Raw genomic sequence first — 19410 nt, forward strand, 5'->3', positions numbered from 1 at the left:
TTTATAGCCTTAAAATATTTCAAGGTGACTCAACCTTGAGTCCCAAAGAACTGTCACAGCTTCTTATCTTTCACCTGGTATCTTCAGGAAATATAGAAAGAGAAGGTTGTGAACAGAGCAGGGAGGGGAAGAACAGGGCCCAGATAGTCTTGCACATCACCCTTGGAAGAGAATTTTTTCTCTTCCCAGCATTGTTTAATGCTAAATTTGGAAAAAGTGAGTGAGAATGGTTGATGAAGCCAGGCAGAGAATTATAATGTGTTTTGACCTGATGCTATCTCAACGTATTGAGAAAGAATTTGGGATAATAGGTGGAGATTTTCCCCTTTAGAATTTTATGCCTAGTTTAAGTTACTCTAAATTTGAGTGTTAACAGCGGACCATGGTAGTGGCAAGAATCAACACTAGGCATCTATATTAGAGTTCTCAAGGGAAATGGAACCCATAGATATATGTGTGTGCACATGTATAGAAAGAAAGAGAGGGAGGGGGTGCCTGGGTGGCTCAGTCAGTTAGGTATCTGCCTTTGACTTGGGTTGTGATCCCAGGGTCCTGGGATCGAGCCCCACATCAGGCTCCCTGCTCAGCAAAAAGCCTGCTTCTCCCTCTCCCTCTGCCTTTGCCCCCAACTCCTGCTTTCTCTCTCCTTCTAGTGTTCTCTCTGTGTCTCAAATAAATAAAGTCTTTAATAAAGAACGAAAGGGAGGGAGGAAAAGAGATTGACTTACTTTAGAGAATTGGCTGATACAATTGTGGAGGTTGTCAAGTCCCAAATCTGCAAGCCAGGATGGCTTACTGGAGCTCAGGGGAAGAGTTGATGTTGCTGTTCCAAAATATACTGTAGGTAAATTCCCTCTCAAGTCCTTCAACTGCTGTGGTTAAGGGCCACCCACATTATGAAGGGTGATACGCTATTCAAAGTCTGACTGTTAATCTCATCTAAGAAATACCTTCACAGCAACATCTAGAACAACTACTGACCAAATGTCTGAATGCTGTGCCCTACTTAGTTGACACATAAAATTAACTGCCACAGTATTCTTAAGTTCTAAAAGAAAATATTTACCTTGAAATATAAAATTAAATGTAAAAATTACAAGTCTTGGGTTTGATGAGTTTATCTGACAAAGAAAGGGAATGTTGCAGGCCAGGGTTTATTTGGAAGAGGAACTCTTAGTCTACATGGCTTATAATGCCTCTTGAATTCAGTCATGATAACATTTGTACATTGGTTTGTTTTCATACCTTAGGAAGAGGTATCACCCTGGTTTGCAGATAGGGAACCCAGGACTCTATGTTTTTTAAGATTTTATTTATTTTAGAGAGAGGAAGAGAGAAAGCACACGCCAGTGGGGGGTAGGCAAAGGGAGAGAATCTCAAGCAGACTCTCCACTGAGTGGGGAGCCTGAGGCAGGGCTCAATCTCAGGACCCTGACTGAGATCATGACCTGAGCTGAACTCAAGAGTTGGATGCTCAACCAACTGAGCCACCCAGAGGCCCCCAAGACTCAATATTGACCAGCCGAGGGCCCAACCACAATATTTGTGACTTCAGACTCTTGTTAATTCCATTATGCTCAGTTATCTTGGCAATCACAAAATATTTAAACGGCTCACTTAGAAATTACTCTTAGCATATATGTATTACACAAAAATTTCAGATTATTTCTGAGAAGACTAAATGGAATGAAGTTTTTGAGTCCTTGATGTTAATAAGAGCTTTTACTCAGAGTAGCTTCAGTAAGAAGAGAAAAAGGATGCTTTTCAAATGGAGAGGAAAAATTAAGACATATAATTCACTATCAATTATTGGCTAAGACAAACAGGAAGAGATTTGAAGAGAGGATGTAGCTTAAACGGGAAGAGTATCCTCTCAGGAAGTGTTTTCCTTCCTTCCTCTCTTTTCCCACCAGCACTTGCTCTGTGGCTTCCTCCCTTCACACCACACCTTATAAAACCTTTTATGTGCTCTGTTCACAAGAATTTTCATGCATTGTTCCATATTGGGTTTTAACTAATAAAACACACCAAAAAGGCCAAATGCCTTTTTACATAGGAGATGAACTTTATTCAATCTTTTTAAGTTGAAAGCAAGTACAGAGAGTATATATAGCAGAGGACAGTTTCCATATGTTCTAGGAAAGTGGGACTGTATTATTTATAGTTCACAACATGTTGTATAAAATGAAAGCTTGCAGGGGGCTCCCAGGGAGGTAAATGAGACAAAGGTGGGAAGACTTGGGATATTCTATTTTGCTATATTTTGAGAAGATGCCTATAAGAAAGCAAAAAATAATTTTTAAAATATTTTACATTAACCAATATACAAGAGAGGTTGTGGTATTTACCTGACAATAACTTACATTCTAAAATAAGACACTGGAGCATGAGGGGGGGGGGGTGAGCTCCTTAATATTGTAATCTCAATGGGAGAGGGTTCAGAAAAGCAAGGATAAGTAATTGTCATTAAAAGGATGTATCTTCCCAAGTGCAAAGCACAGTTATAGGAGATCTGGTTGATATTTGACCCGACAGTCTCAGAGCCCATTAGACTGCAGCAAGTAATAATTGCTTCCTCATTTAGATTAGACAATGAGCACTCTCGCAAGCTGCTCTCCTCTAAATAGATTGTAGAGAGTAATTGAAACAAGTTATACTGGGAAGTGGAGTGACCGATTCCTCAAAGTGTGAGAGCAGAGCTATGGTAACCTCTTAAGCCTGGCCTTCATCCTGTTCCTATTTAGGGAACCCGCAGGGCAGCCAGCGTGGAGTGCCGTCTGCAGTCCGCCAGCTTTATTGTTTAGACTTGAAGGGAAGGTCATATGCCCTCTTTGACAGGGAGGTTTATGGGCTCTCTCTAATTAGCAGCACCCTCCACCAGACAGACTGTTGGCCACCTTCCAAGAACGGGGATTTGGTAGCGGCCACTGATGAAGGAGAAAACAAGGTTATTTACCCTGTGACTGTAATTCTTGGCACAAATTCTCGCCTTACACTCAGACACATTTTCCTTTTGTTCCAACTTGCCTTTGGAATTCTGAGTGGGGCGTTAAGGGAGAGAAATGCGGCTATATATTTAGTAGTGTAAACAACCCATCTGTTGGCCTCAGATACTTTTTACTATTCCAGGGCCTCACCGTTCAACAACATAAATCGAAAGAGAAAGAGAAATAAAAGGCAACATATTCAGAGCGTTGCTTGCAAATGTAAATACTTGAGCACATGGCCACACACAACCTCAGAAAAGGAAGTTTGATTTGCAACATTAAAATAACGACAATTGTGCGTTAGGGCGCTCAAACACCAGCGGTAAAACGTGATTGGGTTTAGCTATGACTGGAGTGTTAAAAGAGCACCGGGAATATATCTGGCTTGTCCTGCTCTGTCGGTTCCATAAAAGGGTGGGTTAAGCTGATAGAAATGCTTTTTGGTTGATTTAAACCAGATGCTCTATTTTTGTCCAGTTAGCAGATGCAGCAGCGCTGCAAAAGGCAATACTGCCCCCCTCGGCCGGCCGCCAACGGCGGGAGCCTCGGCTCCACCAGCTACCTCGGCCAGAAAAACCTTTCAAGTCCCCATTATTATTCCAGGCACATTCCAAGGGGTTTGAGTCACAGGGTTCACTTGGCTTTTCTCCCGTCCTGAACTGCCTGTACCAGGTGGAAGACGACCTCCGCCTTCAAAAACGCAATCCATACCGGGTCAAAGCGCGCTTTAGGGCAAGCCCCAGGGGTGACCCTATTGCAACTTCTCTCCCACACCTGCGGTTTGGCTCGCTGGCTGCGCACCTGGAGTCCCGCGGCCAGAGCTAGGCCTGCTTGGTCGAAACACGGGGGTTTTCGGGGGGGAAACCTAAGGCCGCTCTGCTTTCCCGGCGGATCTGAGCAGCTCCGAGGGCTGCGGGGCAGCGGGGACGCGCTGGAAACTCGCGGGTTGGCGGCGCGTCGGGGAAGCGGGGCCGAGGTCCGCTCGGAGGGAGAGCTCCCGGCCCGGCCACGCGTCGCGCAGACTCGCCGGCCGCCGGGCCCGGGGCGCGGGCGCGCACATCTGGCCGCCCGGCGGCCGCACCTGGAACGCTAACCCCCAGCCCCAGATGTGCGAGCGGCTCGAAGGGCGGGGCCTCCGCGGCCGGGCTCCTCCCCGCGGCCCACACGGCAGGGCCCAGGCCCGGGAGACGCCCCCCGCCGCCCCCCGGGGCGCGGGAAGGGCCGGCCGGTTGGGGGAAGGAGGCCCGGGGGGCGGGTGCTGCGGCCGCGGCGGGGGCAGTGGGAGCCCCAGTGGGGGGTCAGGGGAGGGCGTGGGGATGGTGGATGGAGGTAGAGGCGCGCGGGATGGGGTCGGGGGCTGTTGGGCGCTGGGGGTGCTGGGCTCCCGCGTCGGCCCCACTGCTGGGATCTTACGACCTGAGACCCCGGGGGGGGAGGGGCAGATAGGCTGGCTTCCCGGGGGCGGGGCGGGGCGGGGCGGGGGGGGCACGCGGCTCGGGCGGGCCCTGAGGCCGGGGTTCCCCCCTCCTTGGCCCAGTGCCGTAGCCCCGAGACGCAGGCTCTCCCCGCCGCGCGGCCTGCACCGGGTCTGCCCGCCCCTCCCCCCACCGCGGCCCTAACCCGGGGAAGGAGCCGCACAAGCCCCCGGACCTGTCACGACCCGTGAGCTCGGCCCTCGAATGTGCGCGCTCGGGCCAAGCCGTCTAGCCAAGCCGCAGTGGTGCCAGGCGGCGGGGCTGTTCGGAAGATGCTCCCATCTGGACAAATCGCTTCCATTCGATTTATTTAACCAAGGTGAGGGCCGACCGTGTCCCTACTTCAAAGCTTTCCTTCATCCAAGTTGTCCTTAGACTTTTTCAACTCAGGGTGTCACAACGCCTCCGGTCATTGTGCAAATGTTTTGTGACAATCTAGAAAAAACAGGGAAAAGATGCCCTAAAATAAAAATCACAACCGACAGGAAAACGTTGAAAGATGTTGGTCCTGGTTCCTGTGACAGCCCCAGTCGTCACCTACTCTCCACCGAAACAAAGTGAGTAACTCTGTTCACCGCCTCCAGTGTATGCACGGCTCCCTCGGTGGGGCAAAGCGCGTGGGTGAGCTCTGATGCCACCTTTGGTCACCAGCTGAAACTGGACAAGCTTCATTGTCTGCCCGGCTTCATTGAGACCCATCAAAAGAATACAGGCGTTTAAGTGCTCAGGGTACAGTGTCCAAATAACAGCTCTTCCGCTGCTTACCTCCGTGAACAGTGGCACCTTCCTCCCCCCCTCAATGCCTGCTGCCTCGGTCTCACCATTCTACAGTGTGACTGTGCCTGTAGCGCACGGATGGTGTCAGGATAGAGGACTAATGAGGGTGCAAATCAAATGCTCTGACACAAAGCCCAACGCTTAGGGAGAACTCAGTATTCTTATTACCCCTGCCCATGAGAGCAGCCTCCGTGTATCACCAAAATAAAAGTTGTGGGCAATGGCAGTTGGAAAGGTAGCCTCCTGTAAGGAAGGCTCGTGTCTTTACACCTGCGGAACCAAACCCGCAACCCTCTGGTCACAGCTCCAAATCCTGGCCCTGGTAGAATTTTCAGTCTAATTAGAGGAAATTAGGTGAAAGGGTGATAATGATACATGAGCTTTCTTTATAATGTGACTTTCTTATAACATGAATTTGACTTCTGGGTTTCTCGTTAAAACCACTTTCCAGAGAGGATCACTCTTCTTTGAGAAATTTCACTGGGGTGATGGTAACGTGTGCAAAATCCATCTTTCTTTACTCCTTTTTCCTTTTCTGCACATCTCCCTTCTCCCTTTGCTAGAGAGGAGTCAGATTAGGGCATCCTCCGTATCACATGAAATGTGGCTACTTAGAGATATTTTAGATGCACATAATACCTAAGTCTGAAAAAGTCAAGGCTGTTGTGAACACAGGGCAGCTGTTGGAATTCATGAGAGTCTTAAATTCTTCAGGCTCAGTTTCCTCCACTGTAAAGGAGATGGATTTCCTTTTCCTTCCTGCACTAACATCCTCTAGTTTCTAAAGGTTGCTGTGTCCAGGTGGTATTTCCTGTGCATGCCAGGGCCTGCAGGGGGAAGGAAAGGATTTTGAGAGGCCTTGGGCTTGAGAATGATCATCCCTGGGTGATGAGAGCAGGTGATGCAGAAACTCAAATCAGTACTGAACTGTGAAGCAAGGTAAAGTACCTATAATCAGGTAAATGCTAACATATTTCTATGCACACAATGGGTGTATTTACGTCATATACACTGGCATATCTACTTTATTTGTATAAAAATTTTATTTTTATGTCATCTCTACACTCAACATGGAGCTCAAACTCACAACCCCGAGACCAAGAGTCGCATACGTGTTCTTCCAACTGAGCTGGTGTATCTATTTTAAATGTAGGAGGCACATATATATGTTTTTGTAGTACATCCACAGCCTATATATGTATTTATAGTATATCCTCAGCATACATATATATTTATAGTATATCCTCAGCATCTATATGTATTTATAGTATATCCTCAGCATATATGTGTATTTATAGTACATCCTTAGCGAATATATGTAATTATAGTATATCCACAGCATACATTCTATATACACAGATCCATCCTTTAGTAAGTTTTTCTACCGCCTGCAAAAAAGGTAGAAATTTCTTCCTCTGGCTATGACTGCTCTGACTTCCCCGCAGACTGGGCTGAAACAGAGGGTGTCCATGATTCGGACTGGATGAAAAAAGTATGCCCTTTTGTTAAAGAAAGTCCCCAGAGAAAGGAGGTCAGTGGCCCTAGTGTTCACAGCTCTAATCCCATTTTACCTCAAAATGTCTCCCGTACAGTTTTCTGTCATCATCTTCCCTGAGATAGTTTCCGCATAATAACACAGCTCCCCCCACTTCCCATCACCCTAGATCCTTCTCCCTCACACTCCGAATCCAGTGTATCTGCCGTTCCTGTCAGATGCTCTAGTTTATACCTGTGCCTGGCTGTGGAGGTGGATAAATGGCAAACCCCACCACCCCTTCTTACCACTTCCTGTTCTACCAACTAGTGCAAGCATCACTGCTCCTTGGCAAACCCACTGCAGTAGCCTCCTCATTGTCATCCCTGTGGCCACTCCTTTAGCCTATCTTTCATTCTCTGTGCAGCAGCCACAGCAGTCCTTTTAAAATAAAAATGAAATGTGCTCACTCTCCTGTTCAAAGTCCTCCAGCAGTCTCCTATCACATCACATTTGGAATAAAACCCACACTCCCGATGACAGCCCGTAGGATTCGACTCTGTCACTCTCTTCTGTGTTCATTCCTCTCTAAGTCATACCAGCCTTCTCACTGTTCCTCAAAAAATGTCAAGCAGACTCCTACCTCAGGGTCTTTGCATTTGCTGTTTTCCCTGGTTTTTAACCCCAGATTTCCACCTGGCTTCCCCTGAATCCCTTCAGGTCTCTGGGCAAGAGTCACCCAAGAGAGGACCTCTTTTAGTATAGATGCAGCATAGCCATAGCCACTCACTCGCCAATTACCCTGGTTTATCTCCTTTCATAGTTCGTAGCAAATCTCTTAAATGTCTACCTGTTTACTTGATTCGGGTTTGTCTCACCTCTAGAATGCATGCTCCGTGAGGGGAGAGGCTCAGCCAATCTTGTTCCACAAAGCCTCTCCAGGCTCAAACAGTGCCTGTCTTATAAAAGGCACTAAAAAAACAATTGCTGACTGGATGAATATAAAGAGTCTCCAGACCTGGAAAACAAGGTATCCCTCAGTTAGTATAAACTCCAGAAAATGTCACGCTTCCCCAATCTCATGAGCTTGCTCCTGATTGGCTCCTGCTCCAAGATGGATCTATCTGGACCATAGGAATAGAGTTTAATCCTACCTGTGTATAAATATGTGAATCAAACTTCAGTCAAGGGAGGAGCGGAAAAGAGAGAAAAGCAATGTAAATAGTGTGGGTGATTAGTTTACCATTTTACTCAGCAAGTGTATGTACTGAAATAAACAGGAGATGGGAGACAAACCTGCTCTCTTCTCAGTTCCTCTGTGCTTTTCATAGTGCGATCAGTGTGCCGAGCTGGGAGTTTAAACATGCTGTCTGCACAGTGGGGCCCCTGCAGAGCTGGTGGGAAATGAGTTTGAACCCTCGACCCACCAGGCTAGCGTGTGACCTTGGGCAACTTACCTTTTCAGTGCCTCGGCTTCCCCATCTGGGAAAGGGCCAATAACAACACCTCTTTAATAAGATTGTTATAAAGATTACATAAATAATATTTGAAAAGTTCTTAGAGCAGTGCCTGGAACAATGTAAACTATGTATGAGTATTTCTCACGAGAGTGTATTTAAAATGTTTGCCTGCACTTGATTTTCCCCTTCTCAGTGACTTTCGTATAAGATATTGCTCTATTGTGAATGGCACTGGAGTTTTCATTATACTTTTAGACTAGTAATTTTAGTTTTAGCAGCAGGCACAATAGTTATTTTACTGCCACTTTCTACTCTAGCATTTAGCTTGGCCATAAATTCCATTTGGGCCAGAATTTTCCTAACTTCACAAAAAAGAAACTGTACCTTCAGGGGGTCATCCCCTCTATTTTACTTGAACAAAAGATCTTCCTTACTATTCGGTTCTTTAAGCTTTTCTTGGCCAGCTTTTCTATAACATGATATTGTTATTTGGTAGTTGAGTGTTAGTCCTGCAGGAAAATAAGAATCAGTGCTTTTCCTAAACGTGTGTGCCAAATCATCCCTGAACCAGGGGAATAATCTCTGGAAGTCTCTTTAGCTCTGTTTTTCTGTGGTTTTCATGAAAAAGGAAATAGCTTGTAATTGAGAGTTTTAGGACTTAGCACTATATTAATTGTGCCTGTTTGCTCTGTGAATCAGGGACAATTGAGATGGTTTAAACTCTGCTGTATTATCTGGAACAGACTAGGCTCACATCAGATTCGACAAGAATAAAGTCCATTTGAACTGTGGACAGTCTGTCAGCACTCCTCTGGGCTCAACATTTCACCCCTCTGCCCAGGGCCTTGGCCACTCTTTTGTATGTCCTGCATCAGGGTCTCTTTTTTCTTTTTTTTTAAAAGATTTTTAAAATTTATTTATTCATGAGAGACCGAGAAAGAGAGAGAGAGAGAGAGAGAGAGAGAAGCAGGCTCCATGCAGGGAGCCCAACATGGGATTTGATCCCAGGACTCCAGGGTCACGCCCTGGGACGAAGGCAGGCCCTAAACCACTGAGCCACCCAGGGAGCCCTACAGGGTCTCTTAAGAAAGGATTGGAAACACCCCTTACTCATGTCTGGTAAAATCTCCTTCAGGTTACTCTACATGTGATACATTAGTAAACATACCTCTGTAGTCTTTGCCTTAGTTATGGTACCATCCTTCTTTCAATATTGACCGAGGGTTTAGTATGGATAATACTAGGAATAGTAGGAATTACTACTAGGAATTGTCCTAGTATTAGCTACCTGGTTGTCCAAGTTGAAAACCTGGGAGTCATCTCAAATACAATTTTGTCCCTTGCTCTCAAAATGAGGTCAGGCACCATACTGGTGTCAATACTACCTTCAAATATCTCTCATATTTTTGTCCTCCGCTCTGCTCACTCCCCCACCACTGTGCTGGTAAAGGCAGGTGAAGCCCAGCTACTGTAGAGAGCAGCGTGTGAGGCACTCTGTTGAGGACGCACCGGCCCAGAATGGTGACAGTGAGAGAGGCAACGAGGCAAGGAAAGATGTGACCCAGTGCAATGCACTGTGTTACCATACTGATTACTGTTGTGTAACGACACAACAGTCTCCCAACAGGCATGAGACTTAGATTTTTCTAGAAGAGCTACAAGGAGAAACTACATCTCAGACTCATCTACAAGAGAGGAGGAGGTATCTGCTGACCTCTCCCCTGGCTCCATTTGTCAGTGGTGAAAGTTTATCCCTAGAGAGCTGAACACCCCTAAACTTCTCCCAGGTCGTATCATCTGGCCACTTGGTGGCTCCCAGGTGGTGGGCTCTCATGCCCAACACGTGCTACTTCATTGGATTTCAAAAGTAGAGCAGCACCTTGGCACAGGTGAAGCTCTGACCTAGAGAGAGAGAGAGAGGAAGAAGGCAGAGATCTGAGAAAGTACCAGGTTTGTGTTTCAATATAAAAAACAAGACTTCAGGGACTCCTTGGTGGCTCAGTGGTTAAGCGTCTGCCTTCGGCTCAGGGCGTGATCCTAGAGTCCCAGGATCGAGTCCCACGTCAGGCTCCCTGCATAAAGCCTGCTTCTCCCTCTGCCTGTGTCTCTGCCTCTGTGTGTGTGTGTGTCTCTCATGAGTAAATAAATAAAATCTTTATTTAAAAAAAAAAGATTTCATAATTTTTCCTTCAGATCCTCACATCTGCCTACTAAGTGGATTTGGTGCCTCTCATTTTCTCCCTTCTAATCCATGCTTCACACTGTACCCAGAGTGATCTTTGCCAGACACAAATCCTTCACTAGCTCTCCTTAAATTCTATTACTAGATTCCAGACTCACACCATCACATGTCAGGCTCTGTAGTCTCCGCTTGGCTGTTTACAGTCTTCTTATTAAAGATCATTTTTACCAGTAGAACCAGAGAGTCATTCTTAAATTCTTTGTTAGCCTTTACTGGTTCATTTTCTGAACCAAAAAGTAATACACTCAATGTAAAAAATTTTGAAAATATGAAAATATAGAAAAGGAAATAAAAATCAATTGCCTTGAGGCAAAAACTCCTATTAACATTTGGAGTACATTCTGGCCATATTTATTCTATGTATATATATGCATTCTTTTAATTCTCAGATGCATATATTAAATAAAAATTATACTTCAAGAATTACTACATTGAAGTTTATATTCAACTAAAAGTATGTGTCAAGACCACCCAAGTGGTTCAGTTTGATAGCTTGCACTTTATTACAATTTTTCATTTGTTTGTTTTATTTCCTTAACTGTTATTTAAGTGTGGATTGAAAATGTGTGCTTACCTTTCAGAAATATAACACATTTTAAAAAGTCCTCTGTAGACATAACCCCTTTTCAATGTATGTCCCTGCTTTGTTTTAAATAAAATAGCTTAATAATGAACTTAATAGATAACTTCATCTAAAAATCATAAATGCAACTATTAACTTTTGTTCTGCTACATTGGGAGAGATAATTTAAGGCAATTATAATTAGCTGCTTTCTACATCATGGCCTAAAACCAGATACAAAATCTGCCCTACATTAAAGGCTTGTTAAGAAATTATTTTATGATTCTGTAAATACCAGTATAATATTTTTGCTTTTTATTATCAATACACTGACATTTTAGCATCACAAATTACTGTTTTTTTCCCAATCTGTCAAGTATGGACTTTTCATAGTAGTTCATAAAAATTGCTGTGTGTTAAAAAAAAAAATCACGTCAAGACTAGATTTTGAGAACAATAGCAAAGAAAGTTGATCTTTTAAAATCATTAAGCCTTATTAAAACTGCATCAGCATATCTAAACAAGATAATGGAGACATTAGTGATCATGTATTTAATCATTTAAGTTTTAAAAGCCCAACACTCAAAAATCAATGAAATCAGATTACATCTATATTAGTATTACGATATGTTTAAGGTTTTGTTAGAGGAACAGAATCAACACCATCCTCACTTTCCCCCAAATTATTTTGAACCACTTCTGTTAGATAAAACTTTTTGGGTACACATATCATTACACAAAAATGATCTTAGAACAACATAGTTATCATTCTGGATGCTGGGGAAATTAACTATTTTAATGACTGGAAGTCCTCATTCCTTGAGAAAATATTAACACATTTATAAATGAAAGACATCTCTTGTCTATTGATTTATTAGAGAATCACTTAGAGTTCATTAGATAAGCACTCAAATTATTTTACTTAATACAATTAGGAAAAATCTGCATGTTGGCCATCTTTCATTTTACACACTACATTATTCTCTTAGGCTTTCAATTAGAGGGTATAAGTCATAGAAAGCAAAGCATCACATTCTCAGCTCATGTTCCAATTATATCTAAATGATTCAAAGTGCACGTAAGTAATTATTTTTGAAATCTAAGTTTTCAAAAAACATAATCTAGTAGGCAGATGCATATAGACCAACTTAATTTATACTAAAGAAACTACATTTTTTAGATATAAAAGATTACAAATTTTGCCACATGCTCTTATAGAAACCAAGATTCTGATGTACATAATGAATCTAAGTCAGCATTCACCAAGGCTACCTGAAATTCTATCAACTTTCAGCCCAATGTGAGGCAAAACCACGGCTATGCATAAACAATTAAAAACTAGAGCTTTGGGCAGCCTGGGTGGCTCAGCGGTTTAGCGCCACCTTCAGCCCAGGGCGTGATCCTGGAGACCTGGGATCGAGTCCCCTTGTCGGGCTCCCTGTGTGGAGCCTGCTTCTCCCTCTGCCTGTGTCTCTGCTTCTCTCTCTCTCTCTCTCTCTCTGTGTGTGTGTCTCATGAATAAATAAATAAAATCTTTAAAAAAGAAAAGAAACTAGAGCTTACAATGAAAATGACAAGTCGTAACTTCTATATCACTTATGATGTGTTCTACTAAACTTCCCACAGGATACAACAGACAGCAAAATTTGATAGTTTCAGAAAATGAAAGCTATCAGAGCTACAAATAAAGACTACATTAGATACTAGAACATAGCAAGTCCAAAGCTTTAATGTTGTTCAAAAATGAATAAGATGTGGGGCACCTGGGTGACTCAGTTGCTTAAGTTTCTGACTTCAGCTCAGGTCATGATCTCAGGGTCCGGGGATCAGGCCCCAATTCAGGCTCCTCACTCACTGGAAGTCTGCTTGTCTCGCTCCCTCTGCCGCAACCGCCACTTGTGTGTTCTCCCTGTCTCTCTCTCAAATAAATAAAATATGTTTAAAGAGGGGAGCCTGGGTGGCTCAGTTGGTTAAGCATCTGCCTTCAGCTGGTGTCATGATCCCAGGGGTTCTAGGACTAAGCCGTGCCTTGGGCTCCCTGCTCAGTGGGGAGTCTTCTTTTCCCTCTCCCTCTGCCCCTCGGTGCCACCATGCCCCCGGCTCTCTCTCTTGCACTCTGTGTCTCTCGAATAAATAACAAATTTTTAAAATCTTTTTAAAAAATGAATAGGATGTAAAGTGACATCTGCAAAACATAGAACACAAGCTGACCACAAACCAAACCATATGTCATTTACTCTTATTTATAAATTTATGTTTTTAATAATTACTATTTAAAGGAAAACATTTATATCTGTAATGCAACAGGCAGCAATTTTTTTCTACCTCCCTGACTACTGTGCAATCTTCAAACCATCTTGCAGACTGGCATTATCTCATCAAGATTTCTCCCTGAAGTCGGCTCGTCGTATGTTCAGCAGGCCTTCATGCTTTGGTAGTCTTACAGAGCTCATTTCTCCTCTTCCTAACCCTAGGCTTCTGCTAGCCTGCCCAAATCCTCAATGTCCTGTCCTCTCCCTGGCTAGGGGCTAAAGAAGGACATGCTTAAGTTTCTGCATTGCCCGTTTTCCACCATCTACATGTGGAGCATGAGGAACTAGGCTCTTTCTGCCAGTGCAAAGCCATCCATGGCTTCTAGGCCACCCAGTGCTAATGCAGTACCTCTTTTTGTGCACCTTCCCTCTGCCTGTTCCCGGAAGAGAAAGCCAGTAGCTGCAAGGTTCTCAGCCTTACCTGAAAGTCTTTATTGTTTCTTTCACCTCCCTACGCAGACTTTACCCTAAGAGGGGTAAATTGTGGATACCAGCATTCAACCTCCCCTCCCTAATCCCTCCTTTTCTCTCTCCTCTCCTCTCCACAGACTGAAACTTGCCCTAAACTCTCCCTTCTGGGCAGAAAGGTGCTACCCTAATGTCATATCTTGTGTGCAAAAAGATATTTGCCCTTTCTCTTCTCTGGGGTCACAATGACAGGATGGCTGCAGAGGAACACAATTTATGGGAGGAATGAAAAAACACACCAGTGCAATATTTTCTAGATAAACCTTCTTATGCTATGGTAAGTGGTATCCACTGTTGCTGATAACTTTACAGTTTTCAAAGCACTTTCTTATCTGTTATCTCACTATCGTCATGTTACTACATGATGGTTGGGTTCCCAGAAAACAGAGTCTAAGATGGAAATTTACAAGCAAGAATCTTCTGGGGGCGGGTGCTCTCAGAAACAGCCTCTGTGAGGGCGTGGAAGGAAACGGCCCTGGGCCCACAGAGAGATTGGACCACTCTGCACTGTAACAGGGGGCTTGGCCGACCTCACAAGTTGCTCTGCAGTTGGGATAGTCCTTCATATTTTCCCCAATCAAGGCAAGAGGGCATGTCCTTTGGAGCCTTGAATTGACAGTCATTGGATACGAGCTGCTTCCTGGGAAGGGGACATGACCTCAGATGAGGCAGCTGCTTTCAGCAGCAAGCAATTCTCCAGAGGGACTTAGATGAGCACCATGAGCCCACAAACCCCAGGCAGCTGCAGTCCTGAAGGGAAACCAGCTAGCACATCACAGCATCCCCTGTATTTTACCAGAAGTGCACTTGCTTCCTGCCTGTTATCTGTATTTTATATCTGGGAACCTGGGGTCCAGGGAGAGTAACTAGATCAAGTTTCCAGAGCAAATAAATGACTTACATGTTTCTTTTCATTTGGCATGCAAAATAATCCTATTTGGTATATCTTGTTAGCTCCCTTTTATGAACAAGGCTACTGAGATTTGGGGAGTTTCATTGATTCCTCTAAGTGTGCAAGGCCAGCAAACTGTAGAACAAAGATCCAGGCCACCTAACTCCACGTCTGTGCTTTCGTAGCTCACACACTGACTTGATCCTGCCAAATTGCGTGGAATAAAGGAAATTTAAGACTGGAAGGCACTTCAGAAAACAGTCCAACCCACTCGCTTCTCAGAGATAAAGTAACTTAAGGAATTGTTCAAGGAGATGAGGCTGGTGAATAACCTCTCTGCACCTCAGTTTTCTTATCTCTTAAATGGGATGAGCTGCCCCCCCACAGGGTGGTTTTAAGATTCAAATGAGTTGATAAATGCCAAATAAACTTGAAACTGATTAAAATGGTACAGGATTGTCTGTGTTTAGCCACTTAGACACTATGTTGGAGATAAGAAAGTGCTTCCACCTGTTAAAAACAGCAGAGTGTAACATTTTAAGTTCGGGGTAGTTGCACAGAAAATGAACTTATGATTTAACAAAATCTACTAGTTCAGTTTCTTGTTAAAGGTGGGAAAGTTCAGTAGATTTAAGAAAAGTGTAATATCTCATTGGAATAATGTATTTTTGGGCTGGGGGTAACATTTCATTTAGCTGTTTAGCATTTTGCTTAGTTTAAGGAATTATTTCAGGGGTTTATTTTTTTTTAATGATTTAATGGTCACAAAAGCGAAACATGTTGAATGTAATAACTTGAAAGAAATACAAAGAAAAAAAATCTGTAATCTTCCACATACCCCCCCCCCCAAAAAAAAGTGGAAAAATTTCCAGAAAACAAAAACAAGGAAAAAAAAAAGCCAAACTTACTTTCTGGCAGGTTTTGATTAGAAGTTAGATCCTAGGAGGTATTTGCTATAAAGAGTTCTAAATGATACCCAGAATTCAAAATCCCATAACTTCCCATTCTTAGATAAATTAAATAGCACAGCTCAGTCTGCTTTGTATAAAGGAAACACCAGAGTTCCTTCCTCTGAACTTTGGAACTGTTTGTGACATAAAAACAAAAGATCCAAAATATTTTTGTGCTTTGTCATGTAGGCTGAGTTCCTAAAACACCACAATTTATATTTAGGTTATTTGGCTTCTTTATCCACAAATGATCACAACTTCTGCTTTATTGACTTCTTAGTGTGGAGCTTGGAATTTAAGAAAGTCTGTGAGTTGATTGTGTCCTTGTTTCTCTCCTGGAAAACTCACAGGTGAATTTTATTTCAATGTTTGTAACATCACAAAGTAGAAAGTTCTATTCATAAAGTTGTTTGTAACAACAATGCTATCTTTTTAAGGACAAGATGGATGTCATCTATTACTGAGTCACCCCAAAACTTAAAATAGTAATAATATTATCTTTCATTTTCCCTGGGTCAGAAATTCTAGAGCATCTTGGACTGGTTCTGACTTGGGGTCTCTCAAGAGGTTGAGGTTGGATGTCAGCTGAAGCCTTGTGAAGGCTTGACTGAGGCTGGAGGACCCACTTCCAATAGAAGGGGACTGGCTCAGATGGCTGGCAAAGTGATGCTGCCTATTGAGGGAAGACCTCAGTTACTTCCCACTTGAATCTCCAGGGCCACTTGAGTGTCCTTAGAAGATGGCAACTGGCTTCTCCCAGAGTGAACACTCTAAGAGAACAAGGTGGAAGCTGCAATGGCACTATGACCCAGTCTTAGAAATTACTCATCTTCGCCTATTAATAACTCAGAGTAGTGCTCAGCCCTGGTTAAATATAGAATGATGTTACACAAAGACACAAATACAGGGAGGTGAAGATCATTGCAGTCCATCCTGGAGGAGTAGTAGTTGGCTGATGTGTGAATTCCAGCCATTTAGATTATCATGGATCTGACTGACTCAGTAGGTAGAGCATGTGACTCTTGCTCTTATTGTGAGTTTGAGTTCCACTTGGGTATAGAGCCTACTAAAATATAAATAAATAAGTAAGTGAGTAAGTAAGAATCAAACATGTGTAGTGAGAGAGGTCTGACATCTCTTCTTATCTTCCTCCAGACAAGGGGAAATGCCATGATACCTAAAAGAGATTAAATATGGAAAATCCAAACCCTCCAAGAATATTTACACAGAACTCAGAACCTCAATCAGAAAGGGCTGAGTGGTCCATCTGGGTGTGCTCCACCCTCTGAAACCAGGCTGATCAACCCTAAAAATTCCAAGCCAAAGTGATAAAGTGTCATGTGATTTAAAGGCAAGTAGGCACAGCCAGCAGTGGGAAATATCAGCTGTGATGTCTCTATTTCCAGCACTCATGTGTGAGAAACTCTTCTCCCCTACCTGATATCTCAACTCTCTCAGAGCCATCATGCCATGGGAACATCTTATATCAAAATATTTGAGTTGATGCTTAGAGGGCTAAATGCTCAAAATATCAGACTTCCCAGCCCCAAATGCCAACTCTCACCTCTAGTTGGATGGCTAACAGGTATCTGAAGTAGGTCATGTCTGAAACAGAACTCTTAATTTTCACCCCTTTATTTATTTATGTTTAAGATTTTATTTATTTATTCATGAGAGACACAGAGAGAGAGAGAGAAGCTGAGATACAGGCAGAGGGAGAAGCAGGGTCCATGCAGGGAGCCTGACGTGGGACTCGTTCAGGATCCCAGGTCTCCAGGATCACGCCCTGGGCAGAAGGCGGCGCTAAACCACAGAGCCACCCGGGCTGCCCATTTTCACCCCTTTAATATTCAAACCTGTTCCTTTCAATCTTAGTAAATGTTACCCACTACCACTACCCACTCAGCGGCTCAGGCAAATACCTAAAGAATAGCCTTGATTCCTCCTTTTCCTCAACCCTTAAATTTTATTAATTCTCCAAAATCTATCCCAAATTCTTCACTCTTTCCCATCTCTACCACCTTTATCACCACCATTACCCCCACAACTCTCAACTAAGTTACCTCTACTTGAATGAAGCAAGAGTCTTCTGACTGTGAGCTTCATTTCCACTTTTGGAGTTTTCTCCTTTGCATTTTCTCTCCAACAAGCAGTGTGGTAGGTGTCCCAGGAAGCCAGGAGACAGGTCCACACCAGTGAGCACCTGAGGTGTGGGTATCAGAGAAGAGTCCACCTCCTTCCCAGTTTAGCCAAAGAGCCTTAAACAAAGTGCCACCAATATTTACATCGTCCTTTTTCTTTTACTCTCATTTTGACTTGAACATGGGCACTGTAGACTCATTCTGCTTAGTTAGAATCACTCCAGTGCAAATATGTGATCTTAGAAAATGGAAGTACATTTAATTATAGTTTACACATTACCATAGCCATTGTAATTTATTTTTACCTTACAGTTAACAGTGTATGATGAGAATACATGCATAGATATCATTTCCAATGTCAACCTTTTAAACAAGCCAATCCGAAACCTCCCAGGTGATAGAAACCACTGATGCAGTGAGGAATAAGGGTGGGAATCAATATATAGCATTGTGAGTCAAAAAGACGAGTTCTGAGTGTGTATGACAAAGAAACCAAATGAAAATGATGATAAATGTAGGTCTTCAGTCAAGCATAAACAGTGACTTCTTTTAAAAAATATTTAGAGGCATATACATTTATGCTTATTGTTTTGAGGAGCGTAGGGCCAGAAGGTCATCTTGACCAAGAAGAAAGTCATCTGAGTCATGAAAAACTCCCCAAGTATGACAACTTTACAGAGACAATAACATGCAAGGTAGCTGACAGAGGAACCTAAAAGCTTCTGGTAAAACACTAATCTTTTAGGCTTTTCTTCTTCTACTCTTTATTTGGAATTAAAAAAAAGACATTGATGGCTGAATTATCTCTCTGGACATTATGTATACAATTAGAAATTATATTTTTCTTATAACAAAATATGAGAAATGTTCTTCATAAATAGAAAAGGTCTGAAACTAGGACCAGTTCTTTTGACCATGTTAATAATGAAACTTCCCTTGGGTAGAATAAATTTAAACCAAATTTATACTAAATGATTCAGAGGATTGCTCTTACATTTTTCCCTTTGGATTTTAAATTTCCTAGCTTGAATGTTAAGAAAGGTCATTAAAGTTTTTACCAAGGACTGATCCGAATCAGAGTATGATTCAGAGTTGCTGAAAATACTTTTTTCCCCCTTATTTGTGGTCTCTGTATTTATTCACAGGTTTAGGTAAAAATGTGTAATGTAGTTTACTTTTTAAATAGCCTCTTAAACTTTTAATGTATACTCTGCTCTAACACAATAAGGAGATGATTATTTACATAAACCGCTAATGATGCCATGCTTCAATGATGCCATTCCCCACAGCTAAATCAACATCAGCTAGAGATTTTCAATTCTAGTTTCAAAACTTCAAAACTCTGTGAACTATTATCTAGAACTACCTTCAGATATATTATAAAGTTCTAAAACAAACTAACTGATGAGCAAAAGACTTTCCAAATAATTTGATTTCACTTTCATCTTGGAACTCTTGCACTCTTTCAAAAGAGGAAGAGGAAGAGTCTTTAGCTCAAGTGAATAACATTATTTGAACCTGCCAATACATTTGAGCATCGCAGAACCATACAGTAAAATGGCAGAAGCCCCATTTATTGCCCTTTGGCCTCAGTTTATACAATTGTAAGATTTAAAAGAAGACCCAAAGAATCACAAGGCTGGATCCTTCCCACCCTATATGCTATCCCA

General features: G+C 42.8%; 2 long non-coding RNA genes across 2 annotated transcripts in view; both read right to left on the reverse strand.

Moving 5' to 3' along the window:
• Positions 1-4753: 4753 nt before the first annotated feature.
• LOC140631499 (uncharacterized) overlaps positions 4754-19410 on the reverse strand; it is a 49138-nt gene continuing 34481 nt past the window's right edge. The window contains exon 3 of the long non-coding RNA XR_012029043.1: positions 4754-4897. This is a non-coding gene — a long non-coding RNA (uncharacterized lncRNA). The remainder of the gene's footprint in view (positions 4898-19410) is intronic.
• Positions 4928-17827, reverse strand: LOC140631500 (uncharacterized). Its single transcript, XR_012029045.1, has 3 exons — positions 17663-17827; positions 7592-7731; positions 4928-6066 (listed from the first exon to the last, which is right to left on the reverse strand). It is a non-coding gene; the product is annotated as an uncharacterized lncRNA (long non-coding RNA).

Source organism: Canis lupus, chromosome 4 (assembly GCF_048164855.1).
Source record: "Canis lupus baileyi chromosome 4, mCanLup2.hap1, whole genome shotgun sequence".
In the NCBI taxonomy this organism is placed as follows: Eukaryota; Metazoa; Chordata; class Mammalia; order Carnivora; family Canidae; genus Canis; species Canis lupus.